The sequence below is a fragment of the Ornithodoros turicata genome, chromosome 1, assembly GCF_037126465.1.
Source record: "Ornithodoros turicata isolate Travis chromosome 1, ASM3712646v1, whole genome shotgun sequence".
Lineage (NCBI taxonomy): Eukaryota > Metazoa > Arthropoda > Arachnida > Ixodida > Argasidae > Ornithodoros > Ornithodoros turicata.
The window spans coordinates 88,459,298-88,472,326 of record NC_088201.1 but is presented as its reverse complement, the minus strand read 5'-3'; the positions used below and the strand labels follow the sequence as shown (position 1 = coordinate 88,472,326).

Genomic DNA, 13,029 nt, shown 5'->3' with positions numbered 1-13,029 from the left:
CATGACTTATGTTTCCGGTGACAATGTGGTTACGTATTTTGATAGTTACGGCATTCAGCCCGTCTACAAAGAATTCTACCAATTCATTCATCCTACCAGGTCATTTTACTATAACAAGAAAAGACTTCAGGACTATGGATCAGCTACATGTGGCCTCTACTGCCTGTATGTAGGCAGCATGCTCGCTTGTGGGTTCTCGCTCTGAGAGTGCACTCAGAGATTTTCGTCAACGAAATTCACACTGAACGACAAGCTGGTACCCGTCCTTGTACGGAAGCAATTCCCAAGAAAGACAGACAACATGTCATGTTGCAGTGTACTTTGACACAATAAAATTGTATTTATTTCCATGTCGTTACAGGCACAATCTTATATATATATAAAAAAAACAGCATTACAACAACAACAGCCAGGTAGGGCAACATATGCATAAAAACTGTCTACATCTTTCCATTGGATGCGTACCCAAAGGGTAACGTGTGGATACCATCCTCACAAATGAAACGCTTTGTGTCTAGGGGATTTAAAGCTACTTTCGTAACACATACACTTTTATTTATATTTTCCTTGCGCACAATGAGGTTCTGACAAACTTTGTACACTTCACCAAGCTTAAGAGAGTCTATGTACATTGAATAATGCAACTTCTGGGCTTCACATTGTTTCACCCCCTTAGCACGATTGTATCGTCTTTTACTATGGAGGTCTAGTGCATAGAGCTTTGGTTTCAGGCAACAGAACCCTAGGATGTGGTCGTGGGGCATTTCGTTCTTAAATTTTCCTAGCACCATCTTGTTTTTCGTAGAATACATCGAGTCATCACAAGAATGACCAGATGTATCAAGGTGGGTATCGGCGAGCTCCGCAAGGGCCTTCTCAGCGCTCAGCATCACGATATAAGAATCTGTGTCCATATACAAGAGCCTTGTGTCCGGGGCTACCCGAAGCAAGTTGTTATAATAAAAGTCGTACATCATGACTTTAGACAGCTCGAGAATAGTGAACCCCAGGTACAGAGGCTGTCGCATACGGACTATCGATTGAGCGAACTGAAACAAGACTACGTTAGAGCTTAGAGCCCTGAATTGTTTGAGGTTCGGTTTACGCAAGAATTCTACGTAGACCGCCTCGCCATACCTCGTTTCAATTTTGTTAACATCAACCACATCATACTTGATGTTTTTAGGAATTGTCGCCATTTTTTGAAACTCTCCACATTTCTTTAGCTTGTCAAGTTTATGCAAGATCGACGAAGACATGATGCTTACTTGTACACTGATGCAATGATGACGACGATGATTCTTCGGACACGTTGGACCGACTGAAAACAAAAGGAGCACATGTTAGAACACTGCAAAATATTTCATCATTCTGAACACCATACCTCCTCAGAAGGAGGTTCGAGAATGAAGGAGCTGAGCGTCAGACAGTTCTTATATAAGAAGTTGCCAGCATGGCAACCTTGAGGAGTCTTCTTTTTTTTTACATCGTCAACTCTGCAGTCGAACCTACCTTTGCAGTTTGCTTTTTTTTTTCCTGCACTTTGCAAGCACGGACTTGTTTATCTAACGAAACGTATCTTGACCAGACTTCATTCCTTTGCACGAAATGACAGTGATAGCACCTTTTAGGTTCGTGACGCCTGCCTCGGTGTCAATTTCAGGGGCTAGTCAAAGTGGGAAATCCACCTTCGTGGCACGACTAATTAAACATAGAGCTGTCCTCTTTGACAAACCGTTCAAGCAAATATGGTATATCTATCTTTATAAGCAGCCGGTATTCGATACCCTTCCTGAAGTAAATTTCAGTCAAGACATCCCTGCAGATCCGGAGAATTATAGCCACTCATTATTTATATTTGACGACTGTTTAGCCGACCGGCAAAGACTCAAAGAAATCTGCGAATTTTATATCGCTGGGTGTCACCACCTGTCAATCACGGCTGTGTTCATCTCGCAATACCTGTTCGTCAACGACCCTTTGTATCGCACAATACAATTCAATAGCACGGCTCTCGTTTTATTTCGTTCACCACGCACTACAGACCAGCTGCGTATGCTGTCCAGGCAGATTTTCGGGCGAAATGATTTGTTGCCCACGATATATAAAGATGCGTGTCAGAAACCATACTCATACTTAGTTATCGACTTGTCTCAACAGAGCAACGATCACTATAAGGTGTGGACCAACATTTTCCCGGATGATCACAGACAGATCGTATACAGGTCATGAAAAGGCTTAACAAACACATTCGTTTCCTTCGTATGATCGCTGAAGCAAAGACAGGGGAAGATCGTTACAACCTGATTCAACATGCCAGCAGGGAACAGCTACGAACAATCAGGGAGATTTGTATGAACCTCTGCAAAGGAAACATCGACGTACCGCCGAAAGTTAAAAAGCAATTGAAGCCTTTTGCAACACCCATTAGGACACTGGCTTCCAGGCAAGACCGTGCAGATGTGAAGAAAGTTAAACGGATTCTTCATCAGTCCGGCGGGTTTTTGCAATTTTTGTTGCCCCCCTTGTTAGGTCTCGTTTCAAGTTTAGCGGGCAAAAGCATCGCAAAAGCAATCGGCATTTAAATAATGCAGAAATACGAGCTTGTTCCCTATCGGGAAAGCACTATTCCGTCGATATTGAATAAACAGGAGCCTCATGATATCAAGGCCAAGGAGATCATCCAGTACTTGCACAAGCTATTGCATCCTCCCGCGAACACATTAAGACAGCCTAGTGCAGCAGGTGAGGAGACAAATCATGTGGCGTCGACAAGAGAGCAGACACAGATTCAAGCGGACGAGGAGGAAGATGCCATCGTTAATTTTATGAGCAGCGGCTACAAGATGTGAGCAAGCCAATTACTGCGGTTACTAAAACCCGTGCTCGGCTGGAATAGTAAAACGTTTGAGCTCATTGTCAATGGTGAACAAATATCAAATACCAACGTTGTAGACCTTGTTTATTATTTGGTCACAAGAGCGCGAAATGTGTGGCGACCCGCGTATCTCGAGAGGATCCTACCACTATTGGTCAAGCTAAATATACCGACACTTATCGTACATCCATCTCGACTTGAAAAGGAGACTGCAGAGCCATCAGCCAGTAGTCCTACGTTCACACCTGAGACACCTCGTCGACGCATTTCTCCGGTTATCACAAGAGCGGCTAAGAGACTTCGAGAATGGAAACAGTATTGAGCACGTTGGAAACGCAACAGGAACACTGTGGTTACCTTCGGGACGAAAACATTCTGGCGCATTTTCCCGGACGACACAGGAAGAAGGCCCTCGCCATTCTGCAGATGCTAAAGACCGTATTTGCGATAGATGAAGAGGGAAGGATTATCTGTCATTCTCGCGTTGTTCCAAGTAGTTCCGTCATCGAGCTTATAAAATACGAACTGCACAATCGATCGCCCTCTTGGTACAAAGGTGACGTGGCAGCCGTTATAAATGCCTACTTGTCATTCGACGGACTTCGTGTTCGTGGAAGAAAATTGTGCTAATGGCTGCTTACGTGGACGTATACCATCCTGGTGCTCTAGGTGGTGTTCAACGACTCGCACGAGCGATCGGTGAAAAGCCGGCGAAGGTTGCCAAGTTCCTGGAAACCAGTGATGTGTACTCTCTCTTCAGAGAACTTAAGCGACCACGTCAGTTCCGGAAGACCATCGTTTTGGGTGTGAAGGATATATTCCAAATAGATTTGAAAGACCTTCAGAAACTGTCGAGATACAACAAGGGTTTTCGCTATCTTTTGTTTTGTATCGACGCATTTTCTCGTATGCTTGCTGTAGTGCCTGTGCAGAATAAACGAGCAGCGGAAATTATACGTGGACTGAGACTCGCTTTTAGACGTATTGGGACTCCGAGACTGATTCATTCAGACAGAGGTACAGAGTTCACCAATAAGTCAGTCGGAGCATTTTTAAAATCAAAAGGGATATCTCTCTTCCACTCTAATTCAAATACGAAAGCAAGTATTGCAGAACGATCTATTCGAAGTCTTATGACGCCACTTTATCGTGCTTTTGAATATCAGGGACATAAATCGTACTTGAAAATTTTACAGCCTCTGGTCAAAGCATATAATCATCGTGTTCATAGAACTCTGTCGGCACGGCCTGTGGATGTCAACAAAGAAAGTGAACATTTATTTAGGCAAAAGCTCTATCCTACTCCGAGCAAACCCCCAGAGAAGCCACGTTTTCGCGTTGGCCAGCTTGTCAGAATAGCAAAGTCTACGATGAAAGATGAAAGTCACTGAAAAGGTTAGCCAGCTGTAGGGATCGAACCCACATCTTCTGGATTGCCGGTCCAGGGCTCTACCAATTGAGCTAAGCTAACACGCCTCTCCAGTGACTTTCGGGGTGCGTCATCTGAAGGGACGACAAACCAGCCACTCACTCTCACTCACCCTCCTTTCACTCTTACATTTTTGCTCACTCATACACACATTCATACGACGGAAATCGACGCAGGCGGCACCTGTTGAACAAGAGATAAACTGATGTTCTGAGGCTGGAACGACATAGAAGGGACAGATACAAACAAAGCCTCAAATTGCCTAAGAAGTCAACGATGAAAGATGTGGGTTCGATCCCTACAGCTGGCTAACCTTTTCAGTGACTTTCATCTTTCATCGTTGACTTCTTAGGCAATTTGAGGCTTTGTTTGTATCTGTCCCTTCTATGTCGTTCCAGCCTCAGAACATCAGTTTATCTCTAGCAAAGTCTAGACACCAGTTAGTCAAAAGTTATCTTGGTTCGTTCACGCGTGAAATTTTTGTGGTGAGAGCAGTCAAGATTGGTTACCCGAATACCTATCTCTTACGTGACCAGCAGGAAGAACCTATTGAAGGTCAATTTTATGCAAGCGAATTAACACGTCTGCAGCCTGGAAAGGGCCACCGCATTATAAAAAGACGCGTTCGGAACGGAAAGGTGCAGTACCTGTTGCAACCTTCTGGAAGTCGTAGAAGGACTTGGGTTCCGGAGAACTACCTGCCACCACCGACGACGAAATGACTGGCGATCACTGGTCCGATGTCGAACAGCCAGCCAACGCTGGCGATTCCTGGTCCCAATCGGGTGATGATGTGTGCGGCATGCGGGACGTTACCCAGGATCATCAACTCCAAGGAAAATGTCGCCGTCCTCATACCTGTTGGAATGACATGTTAGAATGTGGTTCATCGAAGTCAACGGACGACACAGTGCTCGTCGCAGCATTTAAGATAACCAGAGACATTTTCCTGTTCCAGTCCCTGCCTCTGAACCTTCCCGCGAAAAAGACTGTGTGGGAGTCTTCAAAAACAATGTATGCCAGGGTACACAGGAAGTGTGAGCACCTATCCGACCACCCGTTCGACCTGGTCTCCGAATGGGGAAAACAAATGAGCTCCATATTCAGCTATTACGGTGATCGTGACGTCGACGTAATGCAACTGGTGGCCGAAAGTCTATGTATCATGTACTACGCAATGAAGACCGGCTACCATTACCTGGCTGTGTACATAAACGACATGACAATTGACCTGTTGCAAAATAGGTTGTCACCCAAAGACGCTTACCAATAAATATTGAAATCCATGACGAGTTGTCTCATTTTACTGTAGGTCGTCATGGTAAATAGATGTCCGGAGATGTTCTGCTACACCTTGTCCTTTCTGAGTGCTGTTTCCCTGTTCGTTTTCGTAGCTACAACAGAATTTACAAAACCAACACTGAAACAGGGAAAATGCACTACCGTGACTCAGATTGACCATAACATCTACGTCCATCGATGTCCAGCTGCAGTAACTGCCGTACGCCTTTGGCTCAGCAATGGTCATCCGACGAGATACGGAGTAAATCTGTCGCAAAATGATACACGTCAACTATGGTATTGCTTGAAAGAAGCAAATGTCGCGCACAATTATTATAACTTCGAGTGCTCGAAGCTATGTGAAATAAACTTCGAACCCAGGCAAGTAATAGAACGATGTCCCGGCAATGTGTACAATATTGCAAGACTCATTGGGAATGGAAAGCACAGCGGTTACGGTATCACTCTTTCGAAATCGGCTACCATGTATCTGTTGTCTCATCTGAGCGAAACAATAAAAAGAATTTAAAACAAATACATGCCCGCATTTCATTTAGCTATAAGATACACTGTAACACAAGAATGGTTTGAAATACTCACATCACTTGGCTCTTACGTGGCACACTCACTGCTGGAAGCTCGTACGTGGCAGACAGCGTATACCACCAGTCGAAAATGCATCTTGCGAGGGCGATAACGGTTTCTTTTGTGTGTGTGTGTGGTTGGTGTTCCCAAAGAGCGTTTGGAAAAAGCCAGACGGGTGTTTCGCGGTTGTGTTATCATACCAAAAGAAGAAGAAAAAAGAGCGCGTCGGCAAGAGGTATCGCATTTCACATGCTGCTCCTGCGAAAGGAGAAGCTGTCCACGATGCATTCACGTGATCCTTCCTTCCCTTGAAATAAAACAAAAATGAAGGGTCTTATAAGCTAGCTGTTGACGACTGAGACCGATCAGACCTTCATCGACGACGCAACTTTGAAAGGATGTGAGTATACCTCTTGTCTTTATGCCTTTTCTTTTTGTTATTTTTATTTCGAAACCATCACAGCTGGTAACCGCAATACGTAGTCATGCAATGCTTCTCGATTCGTTGTATGCTGTTGTCGCAATGCGCAACACAAGTTTGGAAATGTGTGTGTATAGAACACCTCTATTTTATTGTGATTGTTGTCACTGGGTTATTTACTTCCAAACGTCGTACTCCAATGCAAATGCATGACACAGTAACAGAGACATATCGGAAAGTGGAAAACGTTAACCGATTCTTTGATAATGCTGCTTGTTGTTGTTGCGTGACACCTGATCGAGATTTGAGTCATCCTAGACTTTGTCCTGATTGAGAAGAGCATTCACAAGATGTTTCGTTTTCCCTTTGTTTTTGCAGATTGCTTCTGTACAAGGATGAAGTCAAGCAAGACTCTGGTAATTTGTAACATATCTTTCGTTAGTTGAATAAAAGAGTAGTAAAATAATGTGCTGAAATAAAAAAGGAATATATACAGTGTTGTCTGGTCTCTGATATACATCATTATTTGAGTGTACTTATCAAATGGGGGGAAAATCATGCTGTGACGCGGCATTTATTTTTGTCAAATGAAACCGAAAGTACAGACGGTCAAAAGCTTGAAACTAGAGGGACATCTGGTAACCATTCAAAAACCTGCGTTGACGTTGTCACAGCGAAACTAGCGTGCTGCGGTTTGAAACCGAAATTACAGTCGGTCAATAGCTTGAAACCAGAGGGCATCTGGCAACACCTATGAATTCGAAACTGAAACCAGAACTACACGTGGAGCAACCAAGCTTGGCGTCCATCCATTTAAAACCGAAACCGAAACTACAGACGGCCAAAGCTTGAAAACTAGAGGGCGCTTGGTGGGAACCGAAACTACCTGGCGCTCTGACGCGGCAACCAAACTAGGTGACGGACTGAAGTCAACCCGATCGGAAAAATACTATTAAATGTCATCAGATGTTATTGCCTGTTATTAAATGTCATTTGTGTGTTATTACATGTCATTTGCGTGTTATTACATGTCATTGCGTGTTATTAAATGTCATTAAACGTGCATCCAGGTGCCCATCAAACACTATCGACACGTGAGTTCCCATTGTTTACCTGGGTTAACCGTTACCTTATCCTGGCGGCGCATGTTATTGAAACCTGGGAACCCATTGTTCACACTATCGATACATGATTTCCATTGTTTTCTGATATATCTTATCGTGCGTGTGCGTGTCGCATGTAACCTGAGCGGCCCATTGTTATAAGATCTTATATATACCACTACTAACCTGTTTCCAGCACGTACCAAAAATCGCTGCCGACCGGAAAGAAAAGCTAGATGAAGAAATGAGCATAGAGGAGGTGGCCTAGGCGATTAAAAACCTGCCTGGAAGAAAGGCTCCGGGTCCTCACGGATTTGGCTCCGCGTTCTACAAAGTGTTCAGTGATCGCGTCGCTCCTATTTTGAAAGCTGTCTTCAGCGATATCTATCGAAGAAAGCTTCTCCCTCCCTCGTTGAGGCAAGCTCACGTCGTTCTTATTAAGAAAAAGACCAAGGACAACGTTCGTGGTGTTGGGGATTTCCGTCCGATCAGCCTGCTGTCAACGGAGTACAAGATACTCGCAAAGATTTTAGCTAGACGAATGGAGCTTGCTCTCGGCCCGGTAGTGGGGCATCATCAACCCTACGGATTCAAGGGTCGTTCCCTAGTGACCAACCTGCACTTGATGCGGACAGTGGTGGAAGCAGCGGGTGCGCTGGACAAACCTTTGCGCGTGCTTCAGCTTGATCTCCGGCGTGCGTTCGACAGAGTAAGACATGATTTCTTGTTTGCTCTGCTGGAGTGGTGTGGAATCGGAATTTACATGAATACATGGATCAAAGTGTGTTATAGAGACATTACGACAGCGCTGCTAATAAATGGGAATCGAAGTGCACCAATTCCAGTGAGGCGATCGGTGCGGCAAGGTTGCCCCTTGTCCCCAATCCTGTTCGCCTTATACTTGGAGCCACTCTGCAGGAGCCTGCTGGCGGACGTACGTCTGAAGGGGCTTGAAACACCGGTAGGAAACCTGAATGTTTTGGCTTATGCAGACGACGTAGCGGTTGTGTTTTCAGAGAGAGAGCACGTGCCAATGATACTTGAACACGTCACTGACTTCAGCAATGTCTCCGGAGCCAGCCTCAACAAGGAGAAGACGTCGGGGTGTTGGTTAGAACAATGGGATGTAACCCCTGATTGGTTTGCCGGCATCAAGTGGGATCAGACTATCTCAAAATACCTCGGTATTCCTTTTGCTTCGACGGCGCCCCTGATCGAGCAGTGGAGCCCTCACATTCAGCATCTACGGGCCCCGCTTCTGCAGTGGGAAGGCAGGAATGTATCATTCCTAACCAGGTCCTTCATTTGCAACACCTCGGTGTATCCAATTTTCTTTTATCGACCCCAGGTCACACCGTGCCCTGCCGCGATCGCACACCGTGTGCATAGAGTCTTCGTGACATTCGTGTGGGGATCCCCTTTCGAAAGGATGCGGAGAACTAATGTTTTTCACTGTGTGCAAAGTGGTGGTTTCGGACTGGTGAATGTGGCGGTGAAAGCTCTCGTTCACCGCTTCATGTACTTCCGTCAGCGGAAACAAGCGATTCTTGAGTGGGCTCTACAGGTGCTGGGCCCTCCTTTTCTGCAGAGATACAATGCTTCGAGTGCAGGTGTCCCGTTGCGAAAGAAGCCCCTCATCTTCTACAGAGAAGTAGCAGAATCTGTAGACTTCCTAAGCAGCAAATATTCGTGGGCATACCTCGCTTCAGTACGACGACGTAAACTGTACTGGGACCTGATAAGCGATATCTTTCCTGCTCCTCTCTACCGGACAGCGTATCCCGGACATGAACATGACAAGGTCCTAAAGAAAGCTACCAGTGCCAACAAGCACTTTGAAGTTTTTCACCTTGCTTCATACTCAAACTTTACCGGTGAAAACTTGGTTGCTTCGTAAAGGCTTCATTGTGCCATGGGGAAGCCGCTGTGGCACATGCTTCGCAGAAGATGAAGATTTGTTTCATGTTTTCTTGGGCTCCAGGACAGCAGTACAATTTTGGGGCCACCTCAACATGGTGTTTGGCATGTCTGGCGAGCTCACCTGGACCCGCATCACCTTCCTCGATATAACAGGGGAAGATGCTTACGCTTGGGATATTTTAGGCATTCTAGGTCTGCATGCTTTGTGGCTACACAGGGCGGATGTTGTGAACGGCAGAGTACCCCCTCAAATTCCTCTCGTCGTGCTCGCAGCAAAGCTCGACTGGTGCGTCAGCGTCGTAAAGGAGCGCTGCGCAACAGACACAAACTTTCAAACCAAGTTGGGGAACACAAGGGACAGACTGAAGGCCACTCTCCCCAAAGAGCTCAAAAAGTTCGTGGCGACAGTCGGAGATCATCGAGACCCTTCGGATAGCCCTCAACACAACGTAAGAGTAAACTGAACGAGTGACATAGGCGTTCGGGCACCTGTATGAGTACAATTGCAGCAAGTGATACCTATGTCCTCTGATGCCGTACAAATATAACTGACAGTCAGCCGTGTGCTTAGGGCTTAAGTGTTTTTAATCTTGGGCGCTCAAGCGAAGGCGTCGACCATGTTTTCTATATAGATGTTTGAATAATTTTAAATAAAGGGAAAAAAAAGAAAAAAAAAGCTCAGTGGAAGAGCACTGGTCTTGTAAACCAGGGGTCGTGAGTTCAAACCTGACTGGCGGCAGCTGTCCCGCGTTTTCATTATGAAACGTATTATTCTGGTGATGGTGTAGCCATCTTGAACGAACAAAAAACAAACAAAAAACAACAACATTGAACAGTATTCATTGTACGACTACTCTATGCAAATATTGGACGGCCTAGGCGTTCGGAGAGGGAGGTGAGAAACCTCATGACGTGCTGCTATAGCAAAGGAACTCACACGCTAGATTGGATCGCATATACTATTCCGCCAACAAACTCAGAGAGGTGACGAAATACCAAGTCTTCCCAGTCCACTTCAGCGATCATTGTCTCGTAGTGGCAACAATTGGAAATCCCGAAACGGCAAAACGCACTCCAAAGACGTGGAAGCTATGGAAAATGAATTCGAAGCTTTTACAGGACTCTGTTTTCGATGATTACATACGACGAAAGCTTGCATGTCTTGCCGAGAATCCCTTAGGCTGGGCCGAAAAGTGGGAAATCTTCAAGCAGGAGGTTAGAGGTTACGTGATTGAGAGGAGTAAAATAATAGCATATCAAGGAATGTGTGAAGAAACCAAATTGAAAGAAGCTCATCGCAGTCTGGTCCAGCTTGAGGCGAAAAACCCAGGCACATGTTTTGACGATGTAAAGGAAATCGAGCTCCGGCTCGACCTTTTCAGCGAACATAGGTATGAAGGCGCAAGAGTTAGATGTCGAACAAAGAGATATTTGCCGGATGAAACGCCAAACAAAAGCTATTTGGCAACAGAGAGGAAGCAGACGCGTAGTAGGCGCATTGAAAGTTTAGAGCACGGGGGTAAAGTAGTGGGTGATTCTGAGAAAGTGAGGGGGATATTCGTCGATTACTATAAGAGATTGTTTGGACAAACAGCACGAAACGTCGATGAGGGTTTGATAAATAGGTACATTGCAAATGTTAGGGTCGGACATTGCAGCAACAGAAATACAGTGTGCAATCAAAGAGTTAGCTTTCAACCGCACTCCCGGGCCCGATGGCTTGGGAGCAGAGTTCTACAAGAAGTACGTAGAGCTGCTCACGCCTGTTTTACTTAATCTTTATGCAGAAGCGGAGGAAACGGGCATTTTTTCTCTTAGTTTTCGGAGGTCGCACACTGTATTAATCCCGAAGAAAATAGCTGAGGGGTCCACTCCGAAAGTGACTGACTATAGACCTATTACCCTCTGCAATGTTGACTACAAAATTTTCGCTAATGTGCTTGCTGCACGTCTGCAATTTGTGTTGCCCCATCTAGTAGGGGAACATCAAACGTGTGCCATCAAGAATAGAAGAATACAAACCAATATACACCTAGTTCGTACGGTGTTGGACTGGTGCAGATATGAGGGTGGGCATGTGGCGATGCTACAGTTGGATCTTTCGAAAGCTTTCGATAGAGTTTGTCATACATACCTGTTCGCATTGCTGCGTCATGTCAACATGGGAGATAGGTTTGTAAATCGCATCCAGTTGTGCTACAAACTAGTTGCAACGAGCCTTGTGGTGAATAGATTCATTGCCACCCCGATTGCGCTTGGAGCTTCGGTCCGGCAAGGTTGTCCTTTATCGCCTTTGCTTTTCGATTTGTACTTAGAACCGTTGTGTAGACACGTAATCTGTCAGTATGACGTTCATGGCTTTCAGCTGGGTGGTGTTGAAGTTAAAGTTGTGGCGTATGCAGATGACGTTGCGTTCTTGGTGAAAGATAAGAGAAGTGTCGAAAAAATAATGGAGCAGGTCGACTTGTTTTGTGCAGCTTCTGGAGCTCAAGTAAACAAAGAGAAGTCTTTAGGAGTATGGTGTGGGCTTTGGGGTTCAACTCCAGAAATATTTTGCGATATCAAGTGCCAGACGAGCAACCCGGACTACCTGGGGGTGCCATTACACGCAAGTAGAAACACAAACAGGATGTGGTCAGAAAGAATTGATAAGATGAAAAAGCATGCATTCACTTGGAGAGGCAAGGAACTGTCAATATTCCAGCGGGCTTCAGTTTGCAATGTGTTTTTCGTGGCGAAAATGGTATACATTTTGCAAGTACTTCAGTGTTCCCGTAAAATCGTACATGCATGCCATCGCGTGTTTGCCACCACGATACGGTGCTCAACATTTGAAAGAATGCGCCGAGAAAACCTTTTCAAGAAAGTCGAGGATGGAGGTTTAGGTCTACAGCACTTGTTTGTAAAGCAGCTAATTATGAGACTCTGGTTTTATAGGCAGTCTGTCCACCCCCTATTAGACGCCGTGAAGAGAGCAGTAGCCTACAACTATATGCCTGATATATATGTTGGCTTCCACGAGCAAGGCTTGCAGTTGACAGGGTTTTATCAGGAGGTCGTGGACTGCATCAACTTTCTAAAAGTCAGGTTTACCCCAGATTACCTCTTTTCGGTTTCAAAGAAAGTGTTGGCAGCCCATTTGATAGATACCTTGTTTCCCGTGCCAATTTACAGGCAAATTCCGTCTGAGTGGCCTGGAGCGGACGTTTTACACAGGGTCAAACGCATGCACATAAAGCCGAATATGAAAACATTCTTTTTCAAGCTTCATACATCAACGCTCTCTGTGAAAGCATGGTTGGAACAGAAAGGCATATATGTTCCATGGTCTGCCAACTGCAGGTTTTGCAAAGTCCCTGAAACCGTTGACCACATCTTTCTTGATTGTACGGAAGCACAGTTTTTCTGGGAC

General features: G+C 45.3%; 1 long non-coding RNA gene across 1 annotated transcript; it reads right to left on the bottom strand.

The window, feature by feature from the left end:
* Positions 1 to 304: 304 nt before the first annotated feature.
* On the bottom strand, positions 305 to 6,497 carry LOC135365958 (uncharacterized). The gene is made up of 4 exons (XR_010414043.1): positions 6,189 to 6,497; positions 5,575 to 5,856; positions 4,955 to 5,165; positions 305 to 1,321 (listed from the first exon to the last, which is right to left on the bottom strand). It is a non-coding gene; the product is annotated as an uncharacterized LOC135365958 (long non-coding RNA).
* Positions 6,498 to 13,029: the final 6,532 nt, after the last annotated feature.